The sequence below is a fragment of the Vulpes lagopus genome, chromosome 4 (assembly GCF_018345385.1).
Source record: "Vulpes lagopus strain Blue_001 chromosome 4, ASM1834538v1, whole genome shotgun sequence".
Taxonomy (NCBI): domain Eukaryota; kingdom Metazoa; phylum Chordata; class Mammalia; order Carnivora; family Canidae; genus Vulpes; species Vulpes lagopus.
The window spans coordinates 72147811-72169930 of record NC_054827.1 but is presented as its reverse complement, the minus strand read 5'-3'; the positions used below and the strand labels follow the sequence as shown (position 1 = coordinate 72169930).

The 22120-nt window shown below is 36.5% G+C and overlaps 1 non-coding gene and 1 pseudogene across 1 annotated transcript; both read right to left on the bottom strand.

Moving 5' to 3' along the window:
* LOC121488796 overlaps positions 1-22120 on the bottom strand; it is a 174971-nt pseudogene that overhangs the window by 104133 nt on the left and 48718 nt on the right.
* Positions 17109-17255, bottom strand: LOC121490315. Its single transcript, XR_005987625.1, has one exon. It is a non-coding gene; the product is annotated as a U4 spliceosomal RNA (small nuclear RNA).

Below are 22120 nucleotides of genomic sequence, written 5' to 3'. Positions count from 1 at the left end.
AATCTACCATACATTAAATTGCCAAATATTAAATCTACCAAATACTAAAATCTCCATCAGAGTGCTGTCTTAGGATTAATAAAAAAAAATTCCTGAAAGCAGCAAATATTTAAAAACATTAAAATAGGCTGGCTTGGTTAGTAGTGCATATAACTCTTGATCTCAGTGTTTTGAGTTTGAGCCTCATGTTGGGTGTAGAGATTAATTAAAAACAAAATATTTAATATATATTAAAATATATTTAAATTGGTGACTAAAATTGTAAGCTACTAGATTTTTTATTATTTTTAAGATTTTATTTATTCATAAGAGAGAGAGAGAGAGAGAGAGAGAGAGAGAGAGAGAGGCAGAGGGAGAAGCAGGCTCCATGCAGGGAGTCTGATGTGGGACTTGATCCTGGGTCTTCAAGATCACGCCCTGGGCCGAAGGCAGGTGCTAAACCACTGAGCCACCCAGGGATCCCCTACGCTACTAGATTTAAACCAAAAGTGTGTGAAGCTTGTATAGAGAAGATAATATTTTCTGAAATATTAAAGATACGCCATGTATTGTCCTAAAGATGTCCATTATCCTCCTTTTAATATTTTTATTGAATTTTCAGTCAAAATACCAAAGGTACTTTTGTGTAAAACAAAGTGATTTTAAAACCTATTTGGATAAAAAAAAAAAAAAAAAAAAAAAAAAAAAAAAAAAAAACCAAAACCTAAATAGTCAATTTTGAAGAACAAAGGGGAGACTGGGCTTAGAAATGACACTAATTGTCAAAAACTATAGTAATTCTGTTGGATGAAATTAATGCCATAGAATATTCACTTAATAGACTTCCGTATACATGGAGAGTTGGTAAACGGCAGAAATGAAATCATAATATGGAGAAAGAATAAAACATTAAAGACATACATAATAGAAATTATCTCACATGATGTATAAATATCAATTCCAACTGCATTAAATTTAAAATATAAAGAATTAAACTTTCTGCAACTGGTACATTAAAGAACGTAAGTCATAGGATACTCTCAGGAATTATATTTTTCCTTAAAATTTTCCTTATAAATATACTTCGTACAATCTTTTCTCCTTGTTTCCTTGAGTTAATTAACTTGTCTCAATGCTGTAATATTACTGTTTACTTTTTGGGAGAAGAATAAAATCTTTTTAGTCATATACATATATTACATATATATATTCTCTCTCTCTCTTTGTATATGTATAGTCCTATAATGCTGGGGATGAGAACTACATCTAATGGCATTTAAAGTCTCTCCTCTCTCCAAGCTTATGTAAACTGATGGAAAGAAACTTTAAGAAACAAGAACATGCTGGTTTCTTTTCTCTTGTCTCAGGTACTCTTTAAGGTGACCGACCATCCCATTATGTCTGGAGTGGTTCCTGGGACATGAGAGTTTTAGTTTTAAAATGGGCCGCCTGTTTCCTTGTCCCACCCGTACACTTACATGCCGTGGCTTTTGACTCTTCTGAGTACAACTCAGAGTTGGGAGAAGCAATAAACGGTTACAGGGAGAGACTGATTATTAAATTCTGATACTGAGTTTTTATTGGCCGTGACGTGTTTAAAGACCATTCTTTTGATATTTATTTCATGGGTTCTTTGGTGAAATGAGATTCTCATTCCACAGTACTGGAAATTTCTTATCTACGATATTTAGTCTCTATCATGAGTGCCATTTATGACCACCAATTTAGCCTCCAGTTCCTTGCGATCTCTGTTCGCTCAGACTCTCTGTTGAAGTCTCATTGTTTCCTGAGGTAACCCTTTCTGGTAAAACCCCTTTAAGATGCTTCAAATCAGCTTTTGCCTCTTGCCCACTGCAGTAGCCTCCAACTGAAATTAGTTCTGTTGCTTTTTTTTTTGGAAGTAGTATTTTTTTTTTAAGTAAAAAACTGTGAATAAGATTGGTCACAAGAATATTAAATACATGGATGTTTCATTTATTATAATAAAGAAAATTTTGTCATTTTGAGAAAAGTATACCTAAGAATAATAACTAATAGTCAAAATAGATAATTTCTACTTTGCCCTCCCCAAGAGAATGGAAAATATATTCTTCAATGTATGGTGCATACTAAGGGTACTCTAATTTTACAAAAGAGGATGTAAATGCTCAAAAGTCTTTTAGAATTCATGTCTACCTCACGAAGTTAAAGAACGAGAAATAAGACCAGTGAAGTGAGCGTGAGGATCAGGAAAGAAGATGTGGTGGTGGTGGTGTTTTGGGGAATTTTAAATTTTGTTTACCTATCCGCTTTTCAAAAATAGTTTAAGTGTGAGCTAAAGAAAAAGCTCAGAGTTTGCCTGGGTTGGTAAGAGTTGGTACAAATTGTCATATGTGTTTATATAGGAAGGTGAGAAGACTATGCCAGTAAAGAGGCAGTCATTAAATAATAGGATATGTAGGAGTTTTAAAATTGAAGCTATTTGGTCTTTTTTTAATTAATGGAGTAAACTGCTTTAGGAAAATTGAGTTTTTATCCAATAATTTCCAAAATAATATACACGAAATGTAAGATACCCACTAGACTAAATTGGCAGCTTTTTGTTATTCTATATTTGCCTAGCCTTCAAAATGCTAATTTCTTAGTGATGATTAAGATGTATAAGTTTTCGTGTTTGGTACGATGGTCATTGACTTCTTCCATGATGAAGGTAAACTCACTTGTCAATGCAAACTGTATTAGAAGTGGATGAAATTTTTGAACTTGAGAAAGATATATTTATCCCCCCCAAAGTATATAGTAGATGCTCAGTCTTATATTAATTCCAAAGTAGATATAATAGATGCTCAGTCTTTTATTCCAAAGTTGTTCCTCCTGAGAACTTTCCCACCAACTTCAATACCTAAGACTGAAAGATCTATTTATTTGAAAGACCATTTTAGTTTCTTAAAAAATTTAGCCTTTAATTTACATTCTTTAATTTTCGTAGTTGTGAAAGTAGTTAAGTAGGGATATGGAACAATTTTGACAAAAGGAAGATTATCTCCTGTGATAAATATATAACTGTATTATACTTTCTCCAAAATTTCTCCATGGTTTTAACAATCTTACTAAGTGGATCAGAATGTTCTGACTTGGGGTCCTGAAACTTTCATATGCATTCTGTCTCATGAGAAAAATCTGTATTTAAATGATGGCTTTGTTTAAAACAAAAGCATAACTTTCCTCAAGGTAAGCAGCCATTGACTTAATTCAGAAACAATTGAATTGAAAAGCAAACAATTTTTGTTTTGCTTTCCCCTCTTTCCCCCAGGGAAGAGTACCGGTGATGGGAAACAATCTAAATGGAAATATCTTTCTGATGCCTGAGTCTGGGATGCCCTCTTGTGAAAAGGGAAGAAGAGAGAGAGGACACTGAAGGGAAGTTGCAGGATGTTGTAATAGCACTATGGGTAATAAGGAATGAGTTTGTGGCCATTGACTTCACAGACTGGTCAGCAAACTCTTGTAGCAGAGACCACTACTATCTTTAGTCTGAGCTCTGTCTCATGACCAAAGACCTGCTACATAGCCATGCACCCAGAAAAAAGTGTAGAAATAGAAATCTGTGTATACATGTGGTATAGGGCTTAAACCACAGGCCTTGAGATAAGTCTGATCCATCTGTATTTGATTCCTGACTTGGCCATTCACTAACTGGAGATGATAAATATGGTTTGCTGTTTTCAAAAACTTGGTGGTAGAAACCTAACAAAACTTAGAGCTGTAGAAGGATGGTTAATAAAAGAAAGTTGGAGCATGTTTATAACCTGAGGGTCGGAGATTTTAAAGAGAACAGATAAAATATTAAGTTACTGTGAAAAATAGATGTTACACAGCTCTCTTGAAGATTAAAAATAGGATTAAATGAGATTTTTATGTGTATAGTATACGTGTGTATATGTGTTAAGTGTATGAATAGATATACACATATATCTCTGTTTTCACACATAAAATATATGGTATACATATTTTTGTATATAGACAAAATACCAATTTCATCACAGAATGTGTACTCAGTACCTCCTTATCTCTACTTAGTAAATCCTATCTTGAAGCAAAACTGAAAGTATTTCCAGGGTTATAAGATAAAATTTGGTGTTTAAGTGTAGTTAAAATGAGACTGCTACCAATTTTTCTCAACTAGGATTGCCCATTAGAGTTACAGGTAGTTATTTGAAGGACTGTTTTCTCAACTCTAACAGGGATATTACACAACTAGTACCGTTTGAAAATCGTGGGAGATAAGTTCATTCAATCACTGCATGCAGTGATTGATTACTTTAGGACATTAGGGTTTAGTTATGTTACAAAACCAGTTGAGAAAAATTCAGTTAATTCATCTAATCAGAATATGCATCAATACAGAAATATTAACTTGTATTCTATCATAATGTACTTAAGCTCAGACTCAGAAATTTTTTGAGGATACAAGCCATGAAGTGATCTAAAAACTTTACCCAGGCAGCACTGTGTTCTGAGTTATTTTTGAAATGGAATCTTTTTTATTACAGAAAGGTAAGTATATGCATTGTGTTAACTACAATGACAAACCTCTCTGGAAGCTTCATAGCATTTAAAGGCAAGGTGTTGACCTCAGACAGATGACATTTTTTATCCCAGACCTACCCTTTAACTATGTGTGTGGACCTGGGCATCTGAGTTAAATGATCTAATTCTCAGTTCCCGCATGCATAAAATTGAAATATTAATTGTATCATTGCTAATATCAAGTGGGGGTAATATATGTAAAGTGTTTAGACTAATTGCTGGAATCTGAGTATTTAATATAAACAATTTTTAAGTAAATGATCATATGACCCATTTTGAAGACCAATATGTACAATGCCTTTCTCAAAATTATTATGCAATGAGTATCATCACTACTTCCAAAAGGATGAAAGAGAATCTTATTTTAGGTGTTTTTTTTATCAGTTATGAAAAACTAGATTTTACGGCATTAAACAATAGCTTCAAATGACAAACTTTTATTCTTTAATTCTTGCCAAATGCCTGTTGTCTGTCACTAATGACAGTGCAGTGGGAATTTCTATTTTTATAGCAGCCTCTCTATGACTGAAACTGGTGGAAACTTCACTGTCACGGAAGTTGTGGGTCACAGTGGCAAAAGGGATATTGGCCTATTTTTTTATTTTTTACTTTTTAAAAGATTTTTATTCATGAGAGACACACGCACACACAGAGGCAGAGACACAGGCAGAGAGAGAAGCAAGCTCCATGCAGGGAGCCTGATATGGGACTCAATTCCAGGACTCCAGGATCACACTTCGAGTCAAAGGCAGGCGCTGAACCCCTGAGCCACCCAAGGATCCCAGGGGATAGTGGCCTATTGAACCACTGTCAAATGCTTTCACAGAGAAAATTTGCATGAATTTTCAGATTCCATGGGCCAAAGAAATTCATATGGCCATGCTGTGGTATCTTGTGATGTATAATCCTTCCATGTGCCTAAGAAGAAAGAAGAACTAAACATTGGTAGAGAGTGAATGTGGTGGGCCGCATAGTTAGGTAAGCAAATGGGTTGTAAATGGGCCCAAGAATTTCTTTTTTAAAGATTTTACTTATTTATTCATAAGAGACACAGGCAGAGGGAGAAGCAGGGTCCCGGTGGGACTCAACTGCAGGACCCCAGAACCACGCCCTGAGCCAAAGGCAGACGCTCAACCACTGAGCCACCCAGGCATCCCCCAAGAATTCTCTAACTATAAAATCAGTTACTGAAGCAATGAATAAGTCATAAACTAGGCATTTCTTTCTATATAACACTTTCCTTATTTTATATAACTGAGTCAATTTTATCTTTTATGAATGCCTAGAATAAAACATCTTTGTGATCCTTGTGTATAGTGGGAGTGATAGTCCAACTAATAAAGTTAAAATTTATAATGTCATCTCAATTCTACATTTTATTTATTTTTAATATTTATTTATTGGAGATACTGTGAGCAAGAGAGACAGAGCCAGGGTGAGGGGTAGAGGGAGAGGGAGAAGCAGGCTTTCTGCTGAGCAGGGAGCCTGATGTGGGACTCCATCCCAGGACCCTGGGATCTCAACCTGAGCCAAAGGCTGCGCTTAACCAACTGAGCCACCCAGGGATCCCACAATTCTATATTTTAATTAACTTTCCCTCAGATTCTATTGAAACAATATGCACATTTATTTTATATAGTCAATTGCCATTAGATTCTGTATCTGCAAATTTACTAAAACTTACTTAACTCACACATCAATACTATTTGTGCTGCTTTTATAGTCCTTCATAGACATGTGCAGAGCCACACACAAAAAAATTAAGTCCCCAATGTTCATGTTCTCAGCAGAATTTGAACAAGGTACTGCTCTGCCATCTTGCTTTAGCTCTCTTACTGTAAATAAGTGTCCTTTGCGGGGAGGGGGTCTATGTAGTGATGTAGTGCCATACTTCGTTGGTTGGTTTTTTGTTGGTGATTTTGCTGAAATAGTGTATAGTGCTGAAATGTATTCTGATGCTCCTAAACACAAAAAAGCTATGATGTGTCTTACAGAGAAAACATATGTCTGGACAAAACTCATCTAACACATGAGTTATTGTGGGTTGAATGCTAATGAATCCACCATAAGTTGTCTTCTACAGAAATACACATAAAGCAGGCTTATGTTAATACATGTATTAATTTTTTTTCTGTGTATTTTTTTTCTGTGCATTTCTATTTAGAGATGAGATGGTGGCAAACATGAGACTAGAGGCTTGTAGGAACATAACCCTAGGTTTCCCATAGGATCCATGTTTCACTGTCGATTAATTCAGTGTTTAGGGTAACTTTATAGACCATACATACTATAAGAAATGGAACTTAAGTAGAAATATTAAAATAGGGCAGAATTTTTTACCACCTAAGACTAAGTAAGTTCAAAATCTGAAGAACAATGGGAAATTGTATCACTTAAAAGAATAATTATTAAGCTGACCTGCAAAAGCTTCATTTTCTATAGGTGGTGTACTAGTACTGAAAAAGTTATCTTCTACAAGGTTAAAAATTAAAATTGCTACGTTCAAAATTTTATTTTCTTAAATACCTTTGAGACAAAAAAAAATGTATGAACTTTCTGATTTTTAAGGTTTAGGTTGCCATGTGTGGTTTTTGCCATTTCAGATAAACTAACTGCAAGCTTTTGTACTCTACCAACGAAGAAAATTTTTATTGCTCTTTTAAAAAAAAAATTTATTTTAGAGAAAAAGACTGCAAGCAAGCATGACGCAGAGGTGCAGAAAGAGAGAAGGAAAGTCTTAAGACTCCATGCTGAGCACGGAGCCCCATGTGGGTCTCTATCTTATGACCCTGAGGTCATGACCTGAGCTGAAACCAAGAGCTGACTCTCAACCGACTGTGCCACCCAGGTGCCCTTTGCCATTGCTTTAAATAAGTGACTGGCTTTTTGGGAAGAGGCCTTGTTACACTGCCAGTTTACTTCTTTGTGATCCATTATTTTTGAAAAATTGTATCAAATCCTGATTCCTTCCACTTAAACTTGGTTAATTAACTAAAAGTTGAAATGTAATGAAAACACCAATGTAAGGAGCATTGTAAATTATAAATGATAAAAAAAAACTGACGTAGTAGAAATGATTATTTCTAAAATCTTTATCAACTGAGTAGCGTAATCTGTTCCCAGACAGATGAACCTAGGTAATTACAATGCTTTAAAATTTGGCGAATGACCATCCACCATGGTTACATCATGAAAGCTGTTAGCGTTTGCAACTGGCTCTCATTTACCAATAGGCCTGCAGAATCCTCAGTTTATCTTCATTTCACACTCAGCAATTCCGTTTCATGGTTAATGGGGCATTCTCACACTTTATCTCTCAACAAGGGAAGATTAGTCCTATGACATGCCAGTTGCCTGTGACAAAAAGAGATTGTGTCGCTCTTTCTCTATTTGCCTCTCTCTCATCTATTTCGTTATATTATAGACAGCTGCCCTAAAGAAACCACATGATCATTATCTCAGGTCACAAAATGAGCAACAATCCTCCTTGTCATGCAAGTTATAATGCAAACCTCTTTTCTCTGAAATCATTCTCTGACAACAATTTAGAGGCAAGTTGGCCAGAACTTTAAAATGGTTTTCCATCTTCAACCATGCTCTGCTCTGTGTGAATTCCTGGCCCTGAAGACCTGGATAGCCTTTGTGCTCATTAGTCCTTGGTTCCTACTCTGCTGTCAGTAGTCAGGTAATAAAACTCTGCCCAGGGGGAGAGTGAAGAGGTTGTCAGATATGGGGATAAGTATACTAGAGGAGTCAAATTGTGTCTGTGTCAGAATCGTATGGCAAGACAAAGATGGGCCACTGGTTGTTATCTGGGACATAAGTTGCTGACTTATAAATTTGATGATACTTCTCTACTTATTACTTTAAAATGTAATAATGATTGATTTTAACGTTGACTATTAGGGTATACTGCTTTTTCTCACTTTTAATTAGAAATGTCATTTTAAAATTAGTACATAGTTACCAATGTAATATATAGCAAAAAATATGGAGTTTCTGAGTACTTTAAAAATAAAGCGGGGGTTGGGAGGTTACCACACGAGTAACACTAACAAAGCTCTGCTGAAGGGATTTTACTCTTTCATTCCAGTAATGATGGATCTAGTCTTCTACCCTGAAGGGAATAAATAGTGGAAAAAAAAAAAAAAAAAAAGAAAAGAGTAGTGCTAGTGTGTCCTGATAAGTCACGTCAACTGAAATTGACTTAGCTTCAGGACAAAGTAGGAAATGCACAGGAAAAACCTGATGAACTTGAGTTCCTAGAAAAGATCTAGAAGATGTGGTAAGAATGGAGAGAAGATCCCTAAGCAACCCTCAGAGCACGTGATGAATTCAAGAAACCTGCTTACTTATCAATGACTGGGAAGGATATGGAAGCCATTTAAAATGTTGGTATTTCCTAAAATAAGTGTGAGTTAGGAATTTACAGATGAAATAATCTGTTATCCTATTGTTAGCTCATTTAACTTCATTGTAGCCCTGTCTTAGGGGCTCTTAAAAAGGGAAGCATCAGTTTTCCAGTAGGAATTTAAAGGAAGTAAGGCATGCTGCTCTACCCTCTCCCCAACTCCCCAGTCATTCAAGCTCATCGAGTAAGTATCTATATAAGGGTTACAACTATGACAGGGTCTCAAAAAGGAAGTATTATGTAGAGGTAGATGAAAATGGCTTGAATTTGGCATAAACAGTGGCAAGATTGAATTCTAGTTCGGTCACTTAAAAGTTACTTTTTTGAGTTTCAGATTCCTTTTGGCTAAAATGGTGCTAATAGCACTTTCATGTTAGTATTATGAAGATCAAATATTAAAAAGAGATGAGATATGTAAAACACCGAGTAAAGTACTTAATGTAGAACAGGTACTCAATTAGAGGTTGAAGTTATTATTTATTTCATCTGTGTAGTCATAACTGGAACCAAGGTTCTCACCTATGAGTGTTCAATAATCAGAAACGTAATTCAAAATCTTCTGGACTGGGGACTCAGCACTTGTATTTCGATTTTTGAAGATTCTGATGTACCAAAGTCTTGAGAATATCTATAACTTGGAAGATCTCCTTGAACCTGGGCCATACTCTGTTGGGAGGATATCAGCTGCTTAGAGACCCTCAGAGTGCTCAGTGGTTAAGGAGGAGCCTGGTCTGCAGTCCTGAAGGTAGACGGAAAATCCAGGTTTTGTCCTTTATAAATTAGACTCTTAAAACAGAGAATGGTGCTGCTCTTCAGATGTCTGTTTTCCAAAGGCTTTCCCTACTGTTTATCTTAAAGTTACATGTTCTGTAAAACTGATGTTGCATGTTAAGGACAGGTGGTGAAGTATTATCCTCTTTTGGATCACACTGACCCCCTAGTCCCACACCCCATACAGCAGCCTTGTCTTCATCCTTCCCCAATATAGAATCCCTCAATACTCCAGGGGTTAACTTACTAAGCCAGTTCAGCACAATAACTGAACCTAAAATTTCTAAAAATGGGCTGTTAGAATGTAATGCCTTTCCTCTATCTCAAGCATTGGATGTTACATAATTCATGTCTATGAGTGATGGTTTGTGTCCTCATTTACAAATGTCAACATAATCGCCCATCCTCAAAAAGCTTTCATCTCCTTTACCTGGACAGAAATAAAGATTGCTGTAGTGGTATAAACCCAGTTTATGCCAGATTCTCTCCCCAGAGAAGACTGGAAAGGAAGGGGTGGAATTATGATCTATTTAGAAGGTAGAATGGACAGGACTTGACTGGGAGAGTGAGTACTGAGATTAACATTCAAGTTTCAAGATGAACCCAAAGGTTGGATTTAGTGGCTATAAAATATGTAATTTTAGAGTGCATCCCTGTCCCCCTCACCTACACTCCCCAAATCTCCTTTCTATCCACACTGTGTGCAGTTCATGAGAAAAAGGACCAATTCCTCTTTCACAGACCAGTATTGATTTACCAGACATTCTGCTTCATTGGACATGGTAGTCTCATAGGTGAAAGATGGTTGTATACATCAAGGAGTCCAGCAGAGGAAATATTTCAGTTCTATCTATATTGGCCCACAAGGGTAATCTTATGGCTTTAAAAAGACAAGCTATTTTTCAATTGTTTAATTGTTCAATTCTACCATAAAGAAAATTAATACTAGGCATTGGAGAAGCCTCATCCTGTTACTGTAGCTGCACATTCTCAAAAAGGCCCCTTTCTATTAAGGAAAGCCAGTTTGCAAATTGGAGATCTCTCTATCAACCCTAACTTCAACTAAAAAATAAAATAGCAATTGGGCTTTTATTCCCATTCACTTGCAGTGGCAAAACAAAGCGTGTGATTTTCAGAAATGAGCCCAGGCATGAAATCCAGAAATTTACCAAACATTTATTAGACCTTGTTAGAAAACGTCTTTTTCAGAGTGTATAAATAATAACTGACTCTGCCAAATCTCTGCCCTTTATACTTTTTCTTTAATTCATTTACTCCCCAGAGTAGAACACTTGAAAGGTCAGAATATAAAAGCGTATATTGACTGGATGCCTCTACAAAGCCAAGTCCTATAGTGCCTCCTTTTGTCCCTAGCAAATGCTAATGGTATTCATAGTCTATTGGTGTGACTTAGCTTTTCTCAGTGCTGTCTTCTTCCTTAGACAATTTGCTGTGTCATGGCTTGAAAGAGGAACCTAGTTTTAAAGCTTGAAGTGGTTTATTGATCCTGAAAGATGAGGTAATTCACTGTCTGACATAATTCAAGCCTCCAAAGAACAAAACTCTGAACTATGCTTTTCTCATGAAACAGGCTCTAATGGGCATATCAAAATCCTGGCCCTTGCTTAGCATCCTCAAAATAATTGGTTTAGATTAAAATGCGACCCTTAAAATTCCTTCTGAATCATTCTCCTCACAGATCTCCCTAAGCAGCAGTAAGATTCTCCCATTTGTACAACTCTGGTAATTACTGCTAATTGTCCTAATAATGTTAACTAAATCTAATTCATTCCTATCCTTGTACCTCCTACCATGTGATTAATGTCAGGACTGGGGGATTTTGTATATATTAAATATCTTAAAGGTTATACCCTGGAAATGTGAGGGAAAGCTTTAGGGCAACGAGATAACCTCTAACAACAGGATTGACACAGAGTGACCAAAGAGTAAAAGGACTTACATGTACTCTAAGTCACCCAGAGTGAACCAAGTTATTTTGTTTCAGGAACATGAGGATGAATATTTATAGTTGAGATAAGGTAATACTTGAATAGAATGTTGAATCTCTTTATTCTATTTGGAAGAGATCATCAGAAAATATGCAATTAGTTCTTTGTGATCTCAGTCTTCAAATATTTTTGCTACAAATACTGCTTTGGGTAGAAAGAGTTTTGTGCTGCAGAAACTAATTAAAAGAGCTTTTTAATTAAAAGAGCTTTTTGAGCACTTAGTGCCTGCCAGTCATTGTTTTAAGAAATCTCTAAGTATTATCTCATTTTACTCTTAGAGAAGATCCATTTTATTGATAAGAAAACTGATCAAGAGAGGTTAAGTAATTTGTCCAACATGATGCAGGTAAAAACTGCCAAAATAAATTTATGCAAAGAGGATCTAACAATCTTTCTTGATAACTGTACTGATTCATCTTGCAACAACATCCAATTGGAAACAACGATAGTGTTCATGAAAAAGGCTGGTTTGGATTTTAAGTAAGGACGAGTGAGATTTTGACAGAAGGAGGCAGCAAGGAAAAGTAGAAGACATTTTGAGCTAATGAGACCGCATAAGAAAATCAAGAAAATGAAAAAAAAATAAAAAAAAAAAAAAAAAAAAAAAAAAAAAAAGAAAATCAAGAAAATGGAAAAGCATACAGAGCATCTTCAGGAAAAGATGAAAGTTTATCTGTGTGTGTGTGTGTGTGTGTGTGTGTGTGAGAGAGAGAGAGAGAGAGAGATGCATGTGAATTATATAAAGCAAAACTCAGACTAAAATGAAATGGATGAGGAGAGCCAAAGTAACTAGAGAACAGCAGTTAAGAGCCCCAGAAGTTTAGAACTGATGAGCAATTGAGCCCATTTTAGGGTGATATGCTTGACAACAGGGAGTTTTTGGTCTTAATTGAACGAGGTTACAAGATCTTCAGTATTTGGTCCTGTTCAAGTTCTCATATTGGTCATCACGTCCCCCCAACATTTGATCTATTGTTGATTGTCTAAATTGGTCACCCCAAACCCTCTGAAATACATTTTTTTTTTGCCTAGGAAAGGATACTTAAGAATATGCCAGTATTCTCTACTCTAATAACAGATGTTAGAAAGAAGCTCAGGCCTGGAGAAACAACCCATAACCAGCTGTTTCATAGCTGTAATTACAACCTTAATAAATGAATCATTTCCTTCAGTTGGCACTAGTTGGGGTCTGAGCATAGCATTCTGTGGGTTAGCGGTTCTGGAAGCATTTCCCTGTCCACTGATAATGCTTTAATATGGAGGTTTGAGAAATCAGGCACATAACAAAAATGGCCCTTACTGTGTATAAAATGCAAGTTTAACAATTGGTGGTGAGCTCATATGAGAAGGAAGAAGTCATCAAGTCCTTGGTAATATAATTGGCTTGACATATTAGGTTGTAGCTTTGAATTTAAAAATCAAACTATAAAACATAATCTGCTGTACAGTGTGCTAATTAACCAGCTGGGCCAGCTTTTATAGACTTAATTTTACAGATTTCCTCGAGGACCTAATCTAGTTTGGTGACTCAGAGCTATATCTTCCTCCTGCTAAGTCTTAATAATCATGGTTCCTGTTTTTTTTCCTTGGTATGTCAGAGACCTCATCTTTGTCTCTTTTGTTAGATGATATCCTTTGCACTGAGAAATCTTTTTGTAGATATCCTTATTAGACATTGCATTATAAAAGCACCCGTTTTGCTACTTCCACCTGCATAATTCTCTGTTGTGATTAATGCTTATATTTCAAAACAACAAATCCTATTCCCAAACAAACATGTTAGGTCATAATAGAAGAGTTAGAAACAAATAGCAAGGACTGAATTTCTACCAAAAGTGGGTTTGGTAGAAAGACAAAGATTAAGTGGGAAATCAATTAGTTACAAGCTTTCTCACAATTACAACAGTGGAGGATTAAAAAAAAAAAAAAAAAAAGAAAAGAACAAACAATAAAAATGAATGATCTTCCCAGCTTTAAATTCATAATCCAATGTAGTAAGGGAGACAAGGAGAGTGATAGGAACAACATAGAGCCTTAAAGTAACTTTTTAAAAATTGAAGTGAGATTGATACACAAAGTTATATTGGTTTCAAGTGTATAACATAGTGATTGAACACTTTTTTTTTTTTAAGATTTTATCTGAGAGAAAGAGAGAGTAAAAAGCAGACTCCCTGCTGAGCAAGACACCTGACTTGGGGCTTGATCCCATGACCTGAAAATTATGACCTGAGCCCCCTAGGCACCTCTGATTGAACTTTGATTGCATAATGCTATGTTCGTTTCAAGTGTGGCTGCCATCTGTCATGGTAAAACGCTGTTGAAATGCCTTTGAATATATTCCCTGTTCTGTGTCTTTAATCCCTGTGACTTACTCATAACTAGAGGCCTGCACCTCCTACTCCCCTTCATCCATTTTGCCCATCTCCCCATTCCTTCAGGAAACCAACAGTTTGTTCTCTGTATTTGTGGGTCTATTTGTGTTTTTTGTTTGGTTATTCATTTGTTTTTTATTTTGGTGGGTTTTATTTTTATTTTTTTATTTTTATTTTTTTATTTTTTTTTTAAATTTTTTTGTTAACTTTTATTTATTTATGATAGTCACAGAGAGAGAGAGAGAGAGGCAGAGACACAGGCAGAGGGAGAAGCAGGCTCCATGCACTGGGAGCCCGACGCGGGACCCGATCCCGGGCCTCCAGGATCGCGCCCCGGGCCAAAGGCAGGCGCCAAACCGCTGCGCCACCCAGGGATCCCAAGTGGGTTTTATTTTTTTAATTTTTTGTTTGGATTTCACATATAAGTGAAATCAGATGGTGAAATAAAGTTCCTGTGTTTATCTATGATTTAACGATGAAGATAATATGTGTTTCATGTAGGAAACCTATAAACTGTAAAGAAAATTACCAAGAGGTGACTACTGTGAATATTTCAATATATATTCAATATAGCCTCTTTCTACTCAAAATTTTCTACTTATTTGCAGTTATTCTGTGTAGGTAATTTGGTCTTCCCTTGGTTTTCCCATCATTATCATACATTTTCTTAAGTCTCCATATAAAGTTTCTGACACTTATGTAGCTTTTATTGATTTTTTTTCATCAACATTTATACTTAATAGAAAAATTTATAGCATAAATTCAAAAACTAATGCTGTTGGTGGTGTGTATATGTATATGTTTAAACTAATCTTATAACCTGTATACACCATGTATGCGATCACATTATTTTGCAATATGATTTTTATTACTTAGCAATACGCTATGAATATTTTTGAGTACATATATATGTATATACATATTTTAATAAATATATTCCATTGTATGGGTATTTTGTAGTTGATGTAACCAATCCTCTACTATTGGTCTGTCATAAGGATTCCAAATATTTGTTTACATATAATATAATACTCCAATAAAAATCCCTATGAATATTTTGTCATTCCTTATTTTTAAATACATTTTTAGAATCTGGGAGTTCATGCCAATTAAGAGCATTTACTCCAATCTAATGTTATATGAAAGTAATGAGAAGATTCTTTTGATCACAACCAATTTAATATGTAGACATTATCTCCATGCATTCCTTTCATATAAGTGTTATTTTTTCCATGTACTTACTGCATATTTATGAATTAGTATTTATTTTGTAAATGGTCTATTTTTATTTTTCCATTTTTCCTTTGGGGATATGTCAGTTTTTGAAATTTAACTTATTTAAAATTTTAAGTTTCTTTTTTTTTTTTTTTTTTTTTTTATTTATTTATGATAGTCACAGAGAGAGAGAGAGAGAGAGAGACAGGCAGAGGGAGAAGCAGGCTCCATGCACCGGGAGCCCGACGTGGGATTCGATCCCGGGTCTCCAGGATCGCGCCCTGGGCCAAAGGCAGGCGCTAAACCGCTGCGCCACCCAGGGATCCCCCAAATTTTAAGTTTCTAATTGTTATTTTATGGGTTATATGATATATATATTTCGCAGAATCCAGGAAGGTATTTTTATTTATTTATTTTTTTGTGCCTCCAAATTCTGGTTAAAGCTTCACAGCTGAGGATGATGTGGAAAAGTGTCACCATGTTTTTTAAGAAAGGAACTAGGTCCACCATATACATCTTTAGGATCTGAGTTTTTCAGGGGCTTGTCACCATCAAGAGCAGCCAGAAATTGATTTTTGATTACTCAGGAGAAAATACTTTGAAAGGACTTTGCAAGGAGTAGAGAAAAATATGTTGCTTCTCCTTTCACACCAAATGAGGGCAATAGCAAGAGGGCTTGACTGCATCCTTGGATTCTGTGGGGCACAGATAATGAAAAGTCTGGAGTGGACCACAAAGGAAGTGCCATTAGGGAGGGCAGCAGGAAAGTGTGGCTAGTAACCTAGAGTTTGGCCGGGGGATTTGGAATGTTTCCCTCCAGCTAAATGGTAGTGGACCCTAACTCATCCTTTGAGGATCTGCTCAGATTGGCAATTTTGTTCTCCAGGTGTTTAGGTCCCACATCTTGAAAGCCACGGGTAACTGCTTTATCTCCTTCTTACCCCACAACCAGTCAGCAAACTTTTGTCAGCTTCAGAACCCAACCACCTCCTCCAGGATTACACTTTAGTCCCAGTCACGGATACCTCCCATTCTAATTGGATTCTCGTATGTTTGCCTCACCCCCACCCCAACCCCCCAACTTAGTTTCAATGTAGCACTCCAGAGTAGCTCTTTTAATATTTAACTTGAATCATGTCCTAGCTTTGTTCAAAATCTTATTTCTAATGGCATCATGTCTCACTCAGGGTAAAAGATAGTCTTAAAAATAGCCTATAAGTTCCTGTGTCGTCTGCCTCCCCATTCATTCCTTTCAGAACTCATTTCCTACTGCTTTTCCTATTTTCATTGTGCTGCATACATGGGACTTCGTATTATTCTTTTAGCTTGTCAAATGCTTACTCACCCTGGGGCATTGTACTTTTCTTCCTGGAACACGTGTCCCTAAATATGCATATACTTCTTCATTTAACCTATTAAGGTAGCATCTTTGAGGTCACATTTTCGGAAAGACTTTTGTCACCTTCTATGTGTTTGTGTCTCAGTCACTTTGTGTTCATGAATTCCATTTTATGTTTCTTCTAGGCACTTAAACATATCTTTATGGTGCTTATTTCTTTATTCTAGTACACCACTAGAATATGAGCATGCAAGCTTCTGACAGAACTGCCTGTCTTCTATCATCACAGCAGGACACAGGGAAGATACTCAGTAAAGTGTTGAGTAAATGATGAATGCACCCTGATTTAGAAACAAAGCTGCCTTAGTTCAAAGATGCTTTTTTTTTTCCTTTTGCATATTACTTTTAGTTATTTAAGGTGAATCAATGTCCATTCTCAAGATCCATATGAATAGTAGGTATGTATTTTCAGGACTAGAATACTGGTAGATATCTAGCCCTTGTATATATTTCAGGTGTACTTTTTCAATTAGCAATAATTGTGCCTCAAATAAACCTCATTGGCTACGATACTGTCACTGCACAAAACTCAGGTGTATTTTTTAACTTTGATGTAACACCTTAGTTAATACCCTACCATGTAACATGATTTTATACCCTACATGCCTACAATTTATCATTGCAATTTGATAAAGCTTAATTGTGAAGAAGTGTCTTATTACCTACTTCTGTAGTGACAATTTACTGTAAATGTACTGGCTTAAAACAATGCAGACTTATTATCTTAGTTTTGGAGGTCAGATGTTCAACCCAGACCTCACTGGGCTAAAATCATGGTGTCAGCAGGATTGATTGCTTCTGGAACCTTTAGAGTAGATTCTGTTGCCTTGTCTTTTCAGTCTAGTGATTACCTGCCTTCCTTGGTTCATGGCCTCATTGCTCTGTCTTCAAAACCAGCAAAATAGCATCTCTGAGCCGGCTTGGAAATGTTTTCCATTTAAAAAAAAATTATATCACAAAGCAGGGAGCCCTATGCGGGGTTTGATCCCAGGACTGGGAACGTGACCTGAGCCAAGGGTGGATACTTAACCAACTGAGCTACCCAGGTGCCCCCAGAGTTTTCCATTTTTAAGTATTCATGTGATTAGATGGAATCAATGCAGATATTCTTCCCATTTCAAGCTCCTTAACCTTTAGCACATCTGCAGAGTCTCTTTTGCCCTATAAAGGAACATATTCACAGGTTCTGAGGTTTAGGTTTCCTACCTCAGAAGGAGTGAAAGCATAGCTATCTTTCATGATTGTCCCTGCTGACCTCTAACACTAATGCCTTATTTCTCATTTCTTTAAAAACAACTTCTTTAAAGGAATGATCACTGTCTGTTCACTCTATTTTTCATTTCAGTCTCCTGTTTGATCCCTTTAATGAATGTAACTTTGAATCCCACCAACGTATTAAAAGTGTTCTAGGTCCAACATTGACCAATTGGTCTCCAGACTTTGTTTTTCCCCCTTCTGTGTGTCACTATGCCTGAGAAGCTAGCAGGTAGTTACATATTTTCCATACCAATCAGGAATAATGGAGCCTGATGGCCCAGGTCAGAATAGACAACCTAGCTGCTATTCCGTCGGATATATTTTACCTTCTGACTTCTTAATGACCCACTATTCTACTCATGTAAAAGTGTGGCTTACTTTCCTGATCATTGACCTTAGTTTGAAACTCTCCACCTTCAAATTCTTTCTCCTAAAGTTTACTTTTTCTTGCAGCATATTCTTTCCATGACTCTTGCCCATCTTTCTAGCTACTTTAAAATTCTCTGCTCCTTGTTCCTCCTGTTTTGGACTCCTAAGCCCAGTGTTCCTCCGTTTCTCTGGAACTAATTTTGAGGAAAACAGCCTTTCCTAAAGTTATGTAAGTGCCTTGATTGTTACCTGTTCACTCTCTTGATAGTCTACAAAGCCATCGTTGCAGGACACTGCTCTGAAGAGACTGAATATTGGGCAGTTATGGACACTGGCCAGCTCTGAGTGAGGGTGACCTCTGGTGGACACAACTCATCCCTTAGCCTTCTTCCTTGTCATCTGTGATTGCTGTTGTTTATTTAAATTGTGGTAAAAGGTATATAATATAAAATGTTCCATCTTAACAATTTTTAAATATACAGTTCAGTAGTGTTAAATACATTGACATGGTTGTGCACTCAATCTCTAGGACTCTCTTCATGTTGATAAACTGGAACTATCTATCCATTAAACACTAGTTCTCCATTTTCCCCTCCCTCTAGTCCCTGGAAATTACCATTCTACTTTGTCTCTGAGGATTTGACTACTCTAGATAGCTTACATAAATGGAATTATATAGTATGTGTCTTTTTGTGATTTGTTTATTTTACTTAGCATTATGTCATCAAGAGTTATCTACCTGGATTTCCTTTTTAAGGCTAAATAATATTCCATTGCATGTATATGCCTCTTTTTTATCTACTTCTCCATTGATATTTTGGTTGCTCCTACCTTTTGGATATTGTAGAAAAATACTGCTATGAACATGGGAATCCATAGATCTCTTTGAGACTCTGCTTTCATTTCTTTTGTGTATATACCAAAAGTGAAATTGCTGGATAATATGGTAATTGTTACTTTTTATACTGTTATATTGTCTTCGTTAGTGGTTTCAGCATTTTACATTCTCACTAGCAATGTATGAAAGTTCTAATTTCTCCACATCTTTGCCAATACTCATTTTCGATAGTAGCCATCCTGATAGGTATAAGATGGTACCTTGTTGTTGCTGTGTTTTTCCTAAATTTATTTAAGGGAGAGAGAGGATGTGTGTGCATGAGCTTCACGGAAGGGCAGAGAGACAGAATCCTAAACAGGTTCCATGCTCAGGGTGGAGCCCTGCATCTCAAATCCTGAGATCTTGACCTGAGGCAAAATCAAGAGTTGGACTCTTAACAAACTGAACCATCCAGGTGTCTCATCTTATCACCATTTGTTAATCACAACCATGTCTCATGCACAGTGTGGAGGGCTTTTCATAAACTGGCTTATGTAGTTCTCACCCTGATCCTAGGAGGTAGGCACTTTTGTAACTAGTCACTGTTGAAAAATGGAGGCTCAGAGCATTTAAATGAGTTTCCTGGTCTATGAAGTGGTACAATCGAGATTTGAACCCACATCTGTTTGTGATGCACATTTTGAGTTTCAGTGTCTGTTCATCAGATCCTGTGTGCCTGATGTCTTTTAGGTTTCCATTGCATTCCATTCTAAAATTCTTGAAATCACCAGTACACATTCATTCCTATCCCTGGAACTCTGTCCATCACTCCCACAGTTAGAGTAGTAATTAGGAGATCAAATTCTTAGCATTCTGTGGACAAGCACCCTTGGATTCTGTTTTTCCTCTTTACTCGCTGAACAGAGATCCATTGAGTGCTCATATGATGTGCTAGACCTGGGACTGAGAACACATCAGAATAGACAGACTAGCTCATTGCTTTTCATTGATTACTTTCCCCTGAGCTTTATTGAGATGTAAGTGACGAACATAAATACTTAAGGTATATATGCGAATATGAAAACACAGTATTTTGAAATGCATGTATAGGGGATCCCTGGGTGGCGCAGCGGTTTGGCGCCTGCCTTTGGCCCAGGGCTCGATCCTGGAGACCCGGGATCGAATTCCACGTCGGGCTCCCGGTGCATGGAGCCTACTTCTCTCTCGGCCTCTCTGTCTCTCTGTCTCTCTCTGTGACTATCATAAATAAATAAAAATTAAAAAAAAATATTGAAATGCATGTATATTGTGAAATCATGACCACAATTAAGCAAAGTAACATATCTGTCACCTCACATAATTACAATGTTTTTGTGTGTTTATTAGAATGTTTGAGATCATTGTCTCAGAAAATTTCAAATACCAAATTATAATTTACTATAGTCACCATCTGTATATTAGATATTCGGAACTTACTCATAACTGAAATTTATCTTTTCACCAAAATCTCTCAATTATCTCACCACCAGCCCCTGGTAACCACCATTCTCACTACTATGGGTTGTTTTTTTGTTTTTTTTTGTTTGTTTGTTTGTTTTTCTTTTTTGTTTTCTCTCTTTTAAGATTCTACAGCTAAATGAGATCATGCAGTATTTTTCTGTGTCTGGCTTATTTCACTTACCAGAATGTTCTCCAGGTTCATCTGTGTCATTGAAAATGGCAGGATTTTTCCTTCCTTTTTAAGGCGAAATCTAGATAATGACTTGTTTGTCTCCCCATTGATGCTGTGCAAAAAAAAAGTGCTTAGTCAGAAACCACCAAGGATGCCTTCCTAAGAGTCTGAATCTTTGAATGCTGTACAGGGCTGAAAAAGGAGGGGAGGGTCTTGTGTCAGGTTAGAAGTGGAGATAAAGCACACTTTTGTGCTAGGGTGCTTTATCTCTACCTCGCCTTGATGTCTCCTCCACTGCTGGTCCCCCGTAAAGATGCTGTCTGCTTAAAATTTTCTCATGAATGTAATGCTGTCCCTTCAGGTTTATCAAGTCTAAAATTAGCTCATACTTCTGATACCTCTTTTTCTTTCAAGCTTCTGAGTCTTCATACATTAAGGTTATTTTTTATCTTTCTTTAATCAGCTATTTAGTGTTGATTTGTCTGTCTTGATATCCTTTGTATTGAAGTCCACTGTGGAATATACCTGTGGCCAAAGTTAGGTTTATTTAGCTTGCTATAGCAAGGAGACTCTAGAAAAATTTGAGAAGCATTTCAGTGAGGGGTGTTAGATGGACTTTTTATTGGGTTTGGGCTTGTTTTGGGTGACTGAGAAGGGGTTATGGAAGTACAGTCTTGATCTTAGTGGAATGCTATCAAGAAGGTGGCAATGTATTAAATAAGCAGACATAGAAAGACAAATAATGTCGGATTTCACTTATGTGGAATCTAAAAGTAGCTAAACTCATAGAAACAGGGTAATGGTTACCAGGGGCTAGGGAGTGGAAGAGTTATGGAGTTTTTTGTTTTTTTTTAAGATTTTATTTATTGATTGGTGAGAGACACACAGAGAAAGGCAGAGAATAGGCAGAGGGAGAAGCAGGCTCCTTGCAGGGATGCCTGGTGCAGAACTCTATCCCAGGACCCTGGGATCATGACCTGAGCCAAAAGCAGACACTCAACAACCGAACCACCCAGGTCCCCATTTATGGAGATGTAATTTAAGGGTACAAACTTAGAACTAGAAGATGAGTAAGATCTGAAGATCTAATGCAGAGGGTAGAGAATATATTTAACAAACCACTTTATATACTTCAATTTGCTAAGAGACTAGATATGAATTGTCAGCATTAAAAAGAAAGCCATAATTATGGAACATCGTAGAGGTGTCCTCTATTCCCATGATGATAATCATTCAATCCCATGATGGTATGTAAGTGTATCAAACTAATAAGCTGCACA